Source organism: Setaria viridis, chromosome 5 (assembly GCF_005286985.2).
Source record: "Setaria viridis chromosome 5, Setaria_viridis_v4.0, whole genome shotgun sequence".
Lineage (NCBI taxonomy): Eukaryota > Viridiplantae > Streptophyta > Magnoliopsida > Poales > Poaceae > Setaria > Setaria viridis.
The window spans coordinates 41,625,286-41,639,228 of NC_048267.2; positions in this window are offsets into that span (position 1 = coordinate 41,625,286).

Below are 13,943 nucleotides of genomic sequence, written 5' to 3' on the forward strand. Positions count from 1 at the left end.
AGGAGAGGGTCGTGCGTGCGGATTGTTCGCCTAGTTTACCAGTGGTTGGAATGTTCGTTTTGGGATAGTGTACATGCATGATACGGAGTACACTCATTGGTCAGATAGTTACACGGTCAATGTTTAAAGAAAAAGCAAGTTGTTCTTGGCGTTGACTGTTTCTCAATCGTTAGGCTTAGGCCAGTGTCGGGGCATGTTTTCTTGAGTATTTTAATGGGTGGTGTAAAGTTCGTGAATGTTCTTTTCTTTTCCCTCCTCTTTAAAGGAAAGATATTCACCCGCCACGTGTTCCTAGTTGGAAAATTACGGTGGGAATTTATGGTTTTAATTAATGTTTTAATTTGCTTATTGGCATTCGACCAAAATTCTTCTTGCCCAAACAGGATCAGTATCGTTTCTCAATTAGTCGTGAAGCACGAAATGCTTATAGAATATACATAAGCATATGCCTTTTTCTATTGTTATTTTGCTAAGTTTATATGATATGTTTTGTAAATGGAAAGTTCGAGGCTCGAACCCAATGAAATGAGCACTACACACCGTCCGCTGCAAATTACAACTTGCCGCAGCATGCGCGTTCGCCGAAACCAACAGTTGGTACCACATGGACCACAACATAGGACATGCCATTTCAGACCACGTACGGCCTCGTGCCCCGCCGATGCGCAGAGAATCTAACGCCAGAAATCCACGTCCGGATCGCGACCCCGCTCATCACCCCCCCTCCCCCGCGTGATCGCTGACAACCACGGCGCTGCGCTGCCGATGGAGTATGTACGAGTACTACCGCCTCCTGCCCTGCCGGGGTCACGGCAGCAACTTGGTGGCCGCTGGCCCCGACCGCATCGGCCGATGCACGGCCGGTTTCGTTGCGTGCCCCGGAGCCGTTGGTCGCGGATGACACGGAGCCCCCGTGTCCGTCAGTGAAGGGTTCGGTCCAGATCCCCCTCGGGCCCTGGCCGGCCCCGCGCTGCGAACGAGCGAGAAGTCGGCGGCCGGCCTTTGCGGTTCGTGCGTGCCCGTCCGTCGTGCGTTCCCCACTCCCGGAATCATTGGCGTTGGCACGAGCCGAACCCGTGTTTCCGATGGGTTGGGGGTGGCCGTGCCGTGCTCCGGGCACCTGCGCCTCTGCGCGCGCGGCGTGAGGTTTGGGGCCCGAGCGAGTGCCCGCGTCGCATCAGTCAGTGTCGCTGGTATCTTCTGCACCACCACGCACGCACTTCCAGTTCACCGTGTGCCAGGCTTTTGTTGACAGAAATCAGATGCCCCGCCGTTCGCGTGCTCGGCGGACGGCGGCGATCAGGACTGGGAGATGGAGGGGAGTGTGACCGGGTCCGATCCGGTCGTGTTATTATTGGGATGTGATGGCGACGGGTGATTGGTAAAGTTTGGTAATCGTGGTGATCCCCTGTTCGGCTTAACTCTCACGAAGCCTTTTCCCCCTGCGATGCTTGACGCGGCCACTAGGAGGAGCCTAGGAGGTGGAAGTGGGTGTTCGTGTGGCTCCCGGACGCGCTCGATCCGGCGGCGGCGGCGGCCAACAGTTGTTGCGACGCGAATGACACGCCAGTGGCACAGTGCAGTGCTCGTCCCATCCTGCAACTAGCCACAGGAGAAAACGCTGTGATCTTTCGAAGCGAGGCAGGGCCGAGTGCACTGAGTGCTGACAGATGTAACGTACCCCCTGGGCCTGCGTACGTGTTCCATGAGTTTCGTGCGTGTCAATCGGCCGTTCTGTGTGCTACAGGACCCCTACAACTGTGGCTAATGGGGTCTAGGCACCCTTTCTCGACGATGTGCGGACGTGCAGTTCCAGAGTTCCTGTTTGCGATCGGTATGGTGCATTGGAGGAGGCGAACACGACAAACAGGCCATAAAGGGCGACGATCCCGTGGAAGATTTGATCTGGATCGATCTACCTCTCTACCCGTGGGTGAGGTACTGAGGGTGACATGGACATGACATGGACCAAGGACAGGGAAAGAGATCGAGGAATCAAAGCGGCTTTGGTTTACGCGCGCCTGCCAAATGCCATATCAGGGTTGGATCTGATCTCCCAATCATTGCACACAAGGACTAGTTCCGCGGAATAATGCAGAGTGCTCGCTTATCCGAAGATCAGAGCCGATCCAGCTGATGCGCGCCCGTCACATGCCATGGATCAGCTTAGCATCTACCGGTGAATTGCCCCCACAGGCCACAGGAATGAGGGCGCGCGCGTACGGGTTGGAGAAGATGGGTAGGAGTGTGTGCATCACTACTCGCTAGATTTGGCCTGGGTGGCTGGGTTGGATAAAGATAGCAAGTGAGGGGAGGGGCCGGGCGGCCGGCAGCTTTGTGAAGTTTAGTAGCTACTTTTGGACCGGTTCTTGGCGTTTCTCATGTGCGGTATCAGTCTCGGCTTGGGCCCGGCTCTCCAACGGCAGATCAGCCAATCTCCCACCACCAAACTGTAGCCATCAATCCTTATTTATCCCCCTTTTAATTGCTGCTTTTAATCGTTGCTCTTTCAGCTAATTTTCTGATTTCTTTTCCAGACCACACAATGCATGTATTTCTTTAAGAAGTTGCTTATTTTTACGCATATAGGTAGCCGTGAATCAAGAGATTAGCGACTAGTATAAGCTTTATTTCAAAGTGAAATGATGTTTCGTCTCTACCAGTGTGTGTGGACGGCTGCAAAGCACCGAGGAAGAACCTCAACAAAATTGTGTGGCATTAGAATCACTGAATGTGACACCCCACCTTATGCTTATCTAATTAAACTTAAACAGACGAGGAGGCTAAGGATTGATATCCAATCCAAGCAAGGACGAGGCACGCCGATGCAACAGTAGCATGGTCCCTACTCACCAATACGTGGAAAGATTCTCCTCCCTAATCTTTTCTTTTTCTGTCCTGCAAGGAGTACAGCTACAATCACATAATGGTCATTGGTCGGTGGTGACGTACGGTCAGCAGAAACCATTTCCAGACCGATACAATGCATATGCATGAATAGTACTCCTACAGGCTATTGGCATATACAAGTCTTATGTGAGGCGTATCTTTAATAGGACTTCAAGAGCGTGCGCGCGTGCTGCGACGTTTTGTGCTCGCTGGCATATCAAAGGTCACTGTCAAGCATAGATCTAGGACTGCTCTGCACAAGAAAAGCACATGGCAAAGTTGCAAAAAAAAAAGTTATGGAATGTCAGGATCCTGACATGGAAGACTAGGGCAATCATAGAGCCCTTCTGGTCAAACAATCATTATAGTTTACATATAAAGCCAACGACGGCATTGTCCAATGTTGTGACACTTCTGTATGTTTGGCCACAGATTAGAATTCGACTCCTGTGAACCACTGTTAGATGGTTTATTTATGTGGATTTTTATGTATAGCAATATGAGACTTGCAAGTTTGGACCTAGTTCATTGCTAATTCTTGGACCATGCTACTTTTATCGCATACTTGTTTTTGGTCCTTGGAGTCATATTGTATTTTGAAAGAAAACATGCATATTGGAGACTTTTAACTACTCCATCCAATGCCGGAGATAAGTCATATACAAAAGATATCAATATTGTCTCCAACATTATACTTTGATTAATAATATGTATAAAAGTATAATTCAAACTAAAAAAAATCGACTCAGGGCAAACCTAAATGGATTTAATTTCGGACCAGATGCATGGATTCAAATTGCAGGATAATTTCATAAATTTTGGTTTTTCAGTAGGTGAACTAAATATGTTTGGTCTTTAAAAATCACAAAAAAAATAATTTACTGTGTTTATATAAAAACAATACATCGTGTGCATCAAAACTTGCTAGTATTGTGGTGGTAACCGCCTTTGTAGATAACGTCCCCTCCCCTCAGTTGTGGCTTATCCACTTGGACTTCAGCTATATTACTTGAATGTTCTAAATTTATTTATTTTTTAAAAAATTATCAGATTTTTTAGAAGTAATTTGAAACAAATATTCTGGAACCAGTGAAGAGAATTTTCAGCAATGGGAAGATGTTGATACGGAGCACTTCCACAGTATAAATATAACTCCTAGTCAAACTCCCTTTACTTTTAACGTCAATATCTAAAATTATGTATGTACTTACATGACCAGGTTTATTATAAAAAAAATACTTCTGTAGTATATAACTTTTATTTAACGTAATGTATTTCTATTGATACTGCTTCAAAAATTGACTTAGAACAAGCCTACATCAACTTAGGAAATAACAAATATTAGCTACCAAAGTTTTATTTGTAGACTTTATTCATGTAGAAAACATCATTCTTTTTTATGACTATATGGAGCAGCACGAGAATCTTATTGTTGACGCTCACTATTGACACACTTTTACCCCTATTGATTACACCTAATAAACTGATCATATTGACACACTTTTACCCCCACTGATTACACCTGATCATTTTCACATATGCAACGTATTTTGGAGCATGTTGTATTTTTGCAGGAAATTGAGCCTAAAAGCATATTTCTGGATAAAACATTGAACGAGCGTCGAACCAGACGAAGACGAAGGTTAACGGGCCCAGGAAGGGGCTAGGCTGATTGGCCTAGAGGAGCCCAGGCCGATCGGCCTGGCACTCTCTGGCGCCCTTTGATGCTCATCTTTAGCAAGCAACCCTCCAACATTGCTTAGGGGTTAAGTTTATGAAGATATGGTAAGGACCAGCTCGGGATCAAAGAGGGATCGGAGAAGATCAAGCGGAGATTTGGAAAATCATTGAAGATAAATCTCATCCCGGAGCTACCGACGTGCCAGGCCCACATGCAAGTGAAAAGAAAATTTCAAAGCACCTGAGAAGACTTGGAGACGAACTAGAATGCGAGGGGCCAAAAGGAAGGCCCAGGCCGATCGGCCTGAGGGTTTCCTTCGCCCCCTCGTCTTCCAATTTTTGCCACGCGCTCTCTAGACTATAAATATTCCGAAAAATCCACCGAGCCCGATATCGAAGACAATGTACTCGACGTGAAGCAGCAGAGAAGTAGAAGGAGCTTGAGGGACACCTCTCTGAGAGCCAAGGGCCGTGCAGTTGTCGGAGGCTAGCGTAGGCGAACCTCTATCGGTGTGATCACCTTGCGAGGAAGATCACGCTGGAGTTCTGGAGCTAAAAGTCATTAAGATCAAGGTAGGATCCCGGTGGTGATCTTGTGATGTACAATCATTCATGTTGAAGAAATAGATGTAATCATGTTCTTAGCGATCTAAGTATCTCCTTTGGTGGTTATGCTTTATCAGATTTACTTGCTTTTCAATCTATGAATCGATGATTTGCCTAGGGTGTTCTTGTGGTCATGGTGACCAGATTTTCATGCTTGGTCTACTGATGAGTATGACATATTCTTATGATCATGCCCTTAACCTGTTTGCGCTGATATAAGTGATCGTGACATGATCTTTCTTGTATAAGGTGGGGTGTTTTGGGATTCGAACTGGAGGTGTAGATTTAAAGACGCTTTTCACTAAGATCATATCTATGTTGCTTTGCTATCCATGCTCATAATTACAACATATGTATAGTCTAGGTTGCTCTAGATTGGTTACCTTTGCTCTATCTATTATTTGTCTGTATATGCTTAGTAGATTGGATCTGAATCTCTCGTAAACACAAAGTTAATACTAACAATGCTAGTTGAAACAGATCTTGTGCTATAAGTTGCATGGATTGATAACCTTGGGGGAATACTCTGAAGGAAGAGCTACAACTGATACGTACGCTTGTGGTTCACAAATCAGCATGTTAACGGCCGTGAACGCTTATTTTACAGGTAAGTTTAATGCTAGGAGCGAATGCAAATTGGCCAACCAACAATTCATTTCACTTGGCCCATCTTCAATTGATTGGTAGTTGCACACGTGGTTGGTAAGCACAATAAACTATAGGGGTTCAATGCTTCGGCGATTAGTACACGTGTGTGCCCAGCAAAGACCACCTAAAATTCTAAATGGATAAGGAAAGGAAGGGAGATATTCTTCAGTAGTTGGTGTTTGAAGTCGCTCAACTGCTTGAAACGCACAAATATTATACACTAAATTATGCACTACAATTCCTCCTGCTTGCCAACCTGGTAAAAAAGGTTTGCCTCCACAGCTCCGAAATATTTTTAACACCCGTCCCATCGAATGTTTAGATACTAATTAGGAGTATTAAACGTAGACTATTTACAAAACTCATTACATAAGCGGAGGCTAAACGGCGAGACGAATCTATTAAGCCTAATTAGTCCATGATTTGACAATGTGTTGCTACAATAAACATTTGCTAATGATGAATTAATTAGGCTTAATACATTTGTCTCGCCATCTAGCTTCCACTTATGTAATGAGTTTTGTAAATAGGGGGTGTTTGGTTCCTCCCACTAAATTTTAGCCCCCGTCACATCGAATGTTTAGATACTAATTAGAAGTATTAAACGTAGATTATTTACAAAACTCATTACATAAGTGGAGGCTAAACAGAATCTATTAAGCCTAATTAGTCCATGATTTGACAATGTGTTGCTACAGTAAACATTTGCTAATGATGGATTAATTAGGCTTAATAGATTCGTCTCGTCGTTCAGCCTCTATATGTGCAATTAGTTTTATAATTAACTTATATTTAGTTCTCCTAATTAGCCTTCGAATATTCGATATAACACGGACTAAACTTTAGCTCGAGAAACCAAACACCCCCATAGTCTACGTTTAATACTCCTAATTAGTATCTAAACATTCGATGTGACACGTGCTAAGGGAACCAAACGCCCCCGTGTAAACCGCTGCAGGTCAAAACGGCAAGAACAGGCCATGCGAACGCCTCGGCTGACGGAAAATTCAGTTTGCGCAGGTCAAGTTCCCTTTGCCGAGGAGGCATGCAAAGCAGCCACTTTTGTCAAACCATTTGACGTTCTTGCCTCTGCTACATCAATGCCAATGCAACGCAAATCGAAGTGCACAGAGAAAGCCCCTCTCAGAGAACAAATATGGGTCGATAGAGAAAGTACAACTGGTAGCATTATTAATTAACGTTTAAAAATGAAGATAAAGAATAATTCGAAGAGTTGTTTTCCTTACAAAAATGGGAGATGTTTCAGAAGGTGGGTGCAGAGTTTTGCCAAGCACATTATAAAAACCAGAAGCTTTGATCCCAAGGCAAGCTGTCGGATTCGTACTCAGGGAGTTAGTTAACTTAGTTTCAGAGTTCAGACTCGTGAACCTTTTGGTCGTCAAACGTGAAGAAAGATTCGATGCTTTCCCTCGGAAACGATGCAAAGCGTCTGCCAAACACATTACAAAAACCATTTCATTTGATCCGGAAGGCATCATGAAAATTCAAGTACTTGAGTTACTTTCAAAAAAAAAATTTCAAGTACTTGGGAGTTGGGAGCTGCGACCTTCGCAGCTGGGGAGGGCAGGCGTGCAGGTGCAGCGCCTCAAAATTCAACGTTCCAAGTTGGTGGGTTCAGGATTTGAAGTCCCAAGAACAGGAAGTGTTCAAATGCATGGAGCTTTGCCTTTTCGTCGTCTCCTTTTGTACTGTTCACGTCTGTCTTTTGACATTTGGGCACCTCTGTGGCACTGTTGCATCGCATGCCTGTCCTCTCTAATCTGAGCGTGCATGGGCAGGATCGCCTTGTCACTGACACAGCCACACAGGCACATGCTTGCCGCGCATCCGTACTCCTGCTGTTAGGCAGGAAATACCACACACGCCGCCTGGGGGTCAAAAGGCCTGCTCTCTGCCTCGAGAGCAGAGCCGACCTGGTGAAGAGTGTGTTCATGGGTGAGTAGAAAATGGAAAGCCTGACGCGTTTCGTCTGCATTGCATCTTGTTTAGAGTAATCTTGTACGGTCACATGTTTGATGCTAATTAAAACTAATTATAAAACTAATTGTACAGATGGAGTCGCGTCTAATTTGCGAGACGGATCTATTAAGACTAATTAATCCACCATCAGCAAATGATTACTGTAGCACCACATTGTTAAATCATGAACTAATTATGCTTAATAGATTCGTCTCGCGAATTAGATTCCTATGCAATTAGTTTTGTAATTAAACTATGTTTAATACTTCTAATTAGTATCCAAACATTCGATGTGACAGGTGCTAAAGTTTAGTATGGGTATCAAACACCCTAAAGGAGTAGATTATATGGTTTGTTAGGTAATGTACTACTTGCTATTGTTATTATAATGTACAAAAAATAGAAGATTTGCCTATTTTTTCCTTTTTTTTTCTTCCACCAGCATAGCACAATTAGTTATGTAAGTTCATGATGCCGAACTTTTTTTTTGCCACGTAAGAACTGCAGTGAAAATGACATGACTACTTGCCGTCACCACTAGAAAATTGAGCATTGGTTCTAACTCTTAGGGTGTCTTTTTGCAAAAGCCAAAAGCCAACCAAAGGACCTAAAAGCCATAGATGCTTTAGGTGAAACCTGCTTTTGCTCTAGTACAAAACTAAAAGCATATTTCCTCTACTTTCAGCTGCTTTTGAGGGTAAAAAATTACCCACCTGCCACTGATTATGAAGATATCGGTTCGTTTTCTAACATTCCCGTCCGACTCCCGCACCACCAGCACCCCCTCCCGACTCCCGCCGCCCCCACCCGATCGCCGCCCGCCGCCCCTAGCCGCCGCCCCTGGCAGCCCACCCCAGCTGCCCGCCGCCCCCGGCCGCCGCCCCAGCCGGCTCGCCGCCCATCGCCCCCGGTCGCCTGCCGCTGGGTACGGGAGTCGGGTGCTCTCTACAAAGCAGAGGAAGAGAGATAGAGAGAGAAGCTTCAATTCATCGGTGCGTGGCCATGGTGACGGCGGCAAGGAAGGTGTCAGTCCTGGCCATCGTGCTGGTGTTGTCCGTCCTCTCCTGCTTGCTCCTCGTCCACAGTTTGTACGGCTTGCTCGAGCTCTTCGGCAGCCAGTAGCGGCGTCCTGCCGACCACGGTGGAGGAGGCCATGGTGGGAGCTGGGGAGCTGCATCATCGTTAGCTCGCCAACGAGAAGACGGATGAGACAGAGGGAACAGGGGATGGATTGGCCAGCGGGAGGAAGAAGAAGGGGCCGCTCGTCAGTGAGAGAGGGAGAGAGTTGAGTGGGGTGGACTGTGGATGACATGTAGGGTCTACTCGACAGTTTATTCAAAAGTCACAGCTGCTCTAACCAAACAGCCTTCTGCTTTTCCCACAACTGCTTTCTCACAGCTGCTTTTCCACAGCCCACAGCTCACAACAGCTTTTCCAAAAGCCACAGCCCAACCAAACACACCCTTAGTAACGGTTGGTTTTAACCCGGTACTAATGTGAGCATTAGTACCGGATCTAACGGCTAGTTCCCTAGGAGCCCCCGCCCCATTTAGTACCGGTTTGGGACTCCAACCGGTACTAAAAGTCACCCATTAGTATCGGGTGGAGGCTCCTCCCGGTACTAATGTGCCTGAGGGCCTTTAGTACCGGGTGAAGCCTCCACCTGGTACTAAAAGGCTCTCTCCGGCTCCTCATCTCTCCCTTATCTCCCACCCTACACCTTATCCTTATCTTCCCACCCTCCTCTCTCCACCGGCCACGCACTATCTCTCCTACCTCTCTACTACCTCTCTTCTCATTGTCGCCGCCTCTCGGGGCCGCTGCCGCCTCTTGGGGCCATGCCAGAGTCACGCACCGCTGGCCTCCGGGTCGTCATTGGCTGCGCGCCGCCGCTCTCCACACCCCTGGCCGCACCCCCCCTCCTCGGCCTTCAAGCCGTTGGGTGCACGCCACCGGCCTCCACTCCGGAGGCCCGCACACCCCCGCCTTCAGCGAAGAGCCGCCACCAGGCTACTCGCGTGAGGGGCCGCTGCCGCTACCCCCAACGGGGAGCTGGGCCGCTCGGAGGCCTGGAGGCGTGGCGGTCGGGCATGGTGGGGTGGTGGAACAGCGTGTGATGTGGTAGACTAGGAAAATGAGAAAAGAAAGAAAAGAATAGAAAAGAAAAAGAGAAACGGAAAGGAAAAGAAAATGGCCTCGGCCACACGTGACGTGGCAGACAATTTAGTACCGTTCACTGGTGAAAAAGTGAGCATTACTCCCGGTTGGAGAGATGCATAGGTCTCAAAAATTCAACTGGGACTAATCTTTCGAGACTAAAAATCCCCTTTTAGTCCCGAGTATTTCACCCGGGACTAAAGACTATAGTCCCGGTTGGTATTACCAACCGGGACTAAAAAGATTCCAAAAAAAAGTGGGCCATCACCGTCCTGCCTGCTCGCGCCGCTGCCCTCTGCAGCTCTGCCTCGACCACCGTACCACCGAGCTCCAACTCCACCACAGAAACAATCAAAACAATTAACACTTTACAAATTGAAGCAAGAGACATGCTAACACACAACCAATCAATTTGCACAAGATTCTGATTCACAACACATGAGTTCAATTTGATTCAAAACACAGCGCAATCACAAATCAATCATTCACAAACAAATCATACACTACCACTCACAAAGAAAACATTCACTGGCTTCACGTATCCACAGGCTTCCCCGCTCGCCATCTCACCCGCACGTGTGTCGCCGGCGGCAAGAGGCCGGCTGGGGAGAGCTCAAGCGCCCACGTGGCCAGCGGGCCACGTGCCGATGGCGGCCAGCGCCCTGGGGTCCGGCCAGGGAAGGCCCGCGTGACGGCGCCGACCAGCGGCCAGGGGCTGGCTAGGGAGGCCGCGCACGCCTGCGCCCGGCTGCCGGTGGCCAGGGGGGTGGCCGAGGAGGCCCGCGCGCTGGCGGCAGCCAGTGGAGGGAGGAGAGAGTAGGGGAGGGAGGAGAGGAAGAGGTGGAGGGAGAGAGAGAGGCCGGTGGTATGGAAAGGATAAGGTAGTGGGGAGAGAGATGAGGCTAGTGGGGTGATAAAAGCTGCCAGGCCGGTGCGGATAGAGAGTTCATCAGGGGAATAAAAAAAGAGGGGTATAGTCTCGGTTGTTGGTTTCAACCAGGACTAAAGATCGCCATTTAGTCCCGGTTGGAACCACCAATCAGGACTAAATGAGTGGTTTTTAGTCCCGGTTGGTGTTACCAACCGGGACTAAATACCCCACCAGTTTTCTCATTGTTCCTAACCTTTACAACCGGAACTAAAGGGGGGTCTTTAGTCCCGATTGATATTACTAATGGGGACTAAAGAGCCCCTGTCGGAGCTGGTTTTTTGGACCCGGGACTAAAGCTCCTTTAGTCCCGAGTTCAAAAATGACCAAGACTTTTCTACCTGGATGGAAGGTCGTTTCTCTACCAGTGGTTGGGGACCAACCGGTACCGGTACTAAAGGTTCCCCTTTATTCCAACAAAAATAGTACTAAAAGAGAGTTTAGAACCGGTACTAAAGGCGCATTCCCCAGCAGTACGGGACCACGGAGCTTTCGTGGTGAGCATTTGTTTGGCCATGCAAGATTCATTGACAAGCAGCTAATCCGAAGCCTCAGGGCTAAGGCGCGAGGTCAATCTGACCTTCAGGGCCGCCTTAGCGACAGCGTCGTCGCATGAAATGCAATGCAAGGTCGCATTTCAAGTTTTCAACGCCTACGTTTGATCAACGCACGGCAATGGAATGAATGGATCAGACGGAGGCAGCGTTCAGCGCATCTGCAACATTCATTACAAATTTTACGGTTTCTTCGTTGTATGCTACACGTAACAGTTGCTTTAGGGCAGTCTACGCTTCGTGCCACCGACACGTGGACTTCGAGCCACATGTCAGTGAAAAATGATAGGGCGTGCCAACCTTGCAACTGACATTTTCCTTTGCCACTTGAACTCTGTTCTCTCCTCGATCCGCCATGTAAAATCCATCCATCCCTCTCTCTCTTTTTCACTTTACCATTGATGCTCGTTTAGTCGTATCTTTTACCACATCACCATCCGGCCAACATCCCGTCATCTTTGAGTAGAGACAAAAAAAAAAGGCGTAAATACATACAAAAGTGTAAAGAGATAAAATAATTCATAGGAAATATAGAAAAAAAAAGGTTCTCAGCTTTGTGGTAAGTATTTTGAAGTTTGAAAGCATTGCACCGTAGCTTTCGAGGACATTTTACATTGTAAACTTAGTTTAGCGTTTATGCAGACCATACCGCTAAATCCTTCTAAGTACTTCACTTCTCTTGATCTTCAGAAAATTTTCTTCCTTTTGCCTACTTTTGTACCAAACTTGGTTGTTTTCGTGATTTTCTGTTATTTTTCTTGATGGTGAAATTATTTTTTTGGCCGACGGCGAAGTTATGTTGACTAGACGGTGAGCACGAAAGAGGAATCAGCATACTGATTAAAAAAATATATCACAAGTTTTGAACAAGTGGTAAAGGGAAATGTCTCTTGGTTATTGTGCTATTGAACAAGACAATCCAAAGGCTACTAATTTCAATCAAATTCTTCTAGACCAATTGATGCAGTATCACCTTATCACCTATTGGATATCTTTGACCTAGCAACCAAGTAGTTCGTAATGTCGACAATGGCAACACAGGACTTGTCCTACAGGTACATTAAGAGGGTGTTTGAGTTCTTAGCTAAAGTTTAGTCCTTGTTACATCGAACCTTCGGATACTAATTAGGAGCACTAAATATGAGCTAATTATACAGATGGAGGCTAATTCGTGAGACGAATCTATTAAATCTAATTAATTCATGATTAGCACATATTTACTGTAGCATCACATTGTCAAATCATGGACTAATTAGGTTTAATAGATTCGTCTCGCGAATTAGCTTCCATCTGTGCAATTGGTTTTATAATTAATCTATATTTAATACTTCTAATTAGTATCTAAATATTCAATGTAATAGGGAACGGGCCCTAACACTTGCATTGAATCATTATCTTTGTTGACTACAACCATGACAGTGGTATATGCATGCCTATTCACATCCAAACACCCTAGTACGAAAATTGCCAGAAATGGACTAGGCAAGGGGGATAATGGAGATCGACCAGCGGCCGGATCACCGTCACCCACGATGGTGTCGCCTTCCCGTTCGAGGCCACCAGCTAACAATAGCTATCCATCGCATCGAAGCGTTCTCGTCAGCCGCTCAGGATTTTGACCAAAAAACGCGTGAGCTGTTGCAGCACACGGATCGATTCGCAAGTTGCCACGTGAAAGGGAGGGAAATCTGAAGCCAAGCCCACTGGTTCACACGACCCCAGTCAAGGACCAGTCAGTGTCCCGTCGCAGCAGCTTGGTGCAGCCACGGCAGAAGGCTGTGGGGCTGCAGTGCACTCTTGAAGACGTCAGTTGCTTGAAAACCTGCGGCGTTTTCTGAAAGTGAGCTGTAGCATCCAGGATCATCGCCATTTGATGCACAAGTTGACATCCCAGCGCATCAATGAGAGCCACGCGTTGGACGGAAACAAAATGTCAGCCGCCTCCTCAGTACTGAATGGACTTCTGAATCGGTCGCATTTTCTGAAAGTACAGTGAACACTCCGGAAAATACAAACCATTGAAGTAGCCACATCTAACCTGCGCCTTGAATCCTGACATCCCGTGATATTTTATCAGGCACAAAACTTTCTTTGGCCTGTGCAGAACCATTTGAACTTTGAAGCAGACACTGCGTTGAATAGGCGTGACGACAATTTTGGTGTCTTCAGAGTTCGGCAATTGGTATATTACCATGATGCTCCAGCACCAACCAAAAGTCCAGTGGAGAAGTCTTATCCGTTTGGCTGCACGAAATGTTTCATTTTTTCCCCAAAATCATTAGAAAACGGTGTTTTTTGAAGCGTTTCAAATTAGTTTCAAATTAGAAATGGAAGAAACGTTTCACTTTTTACACTACAAGGGAGAAACAGGTAAAAGGTGTTTCACCCGTTTCTGATTTGCTTCCTTCTCATTTCAACTATCATCCTTTATTAGAATCAGAATCTAGCGAGTGAGCCAAAGGATTTTAGTGATTCACCGAAGAAACGTTTCAAGTTTCTAG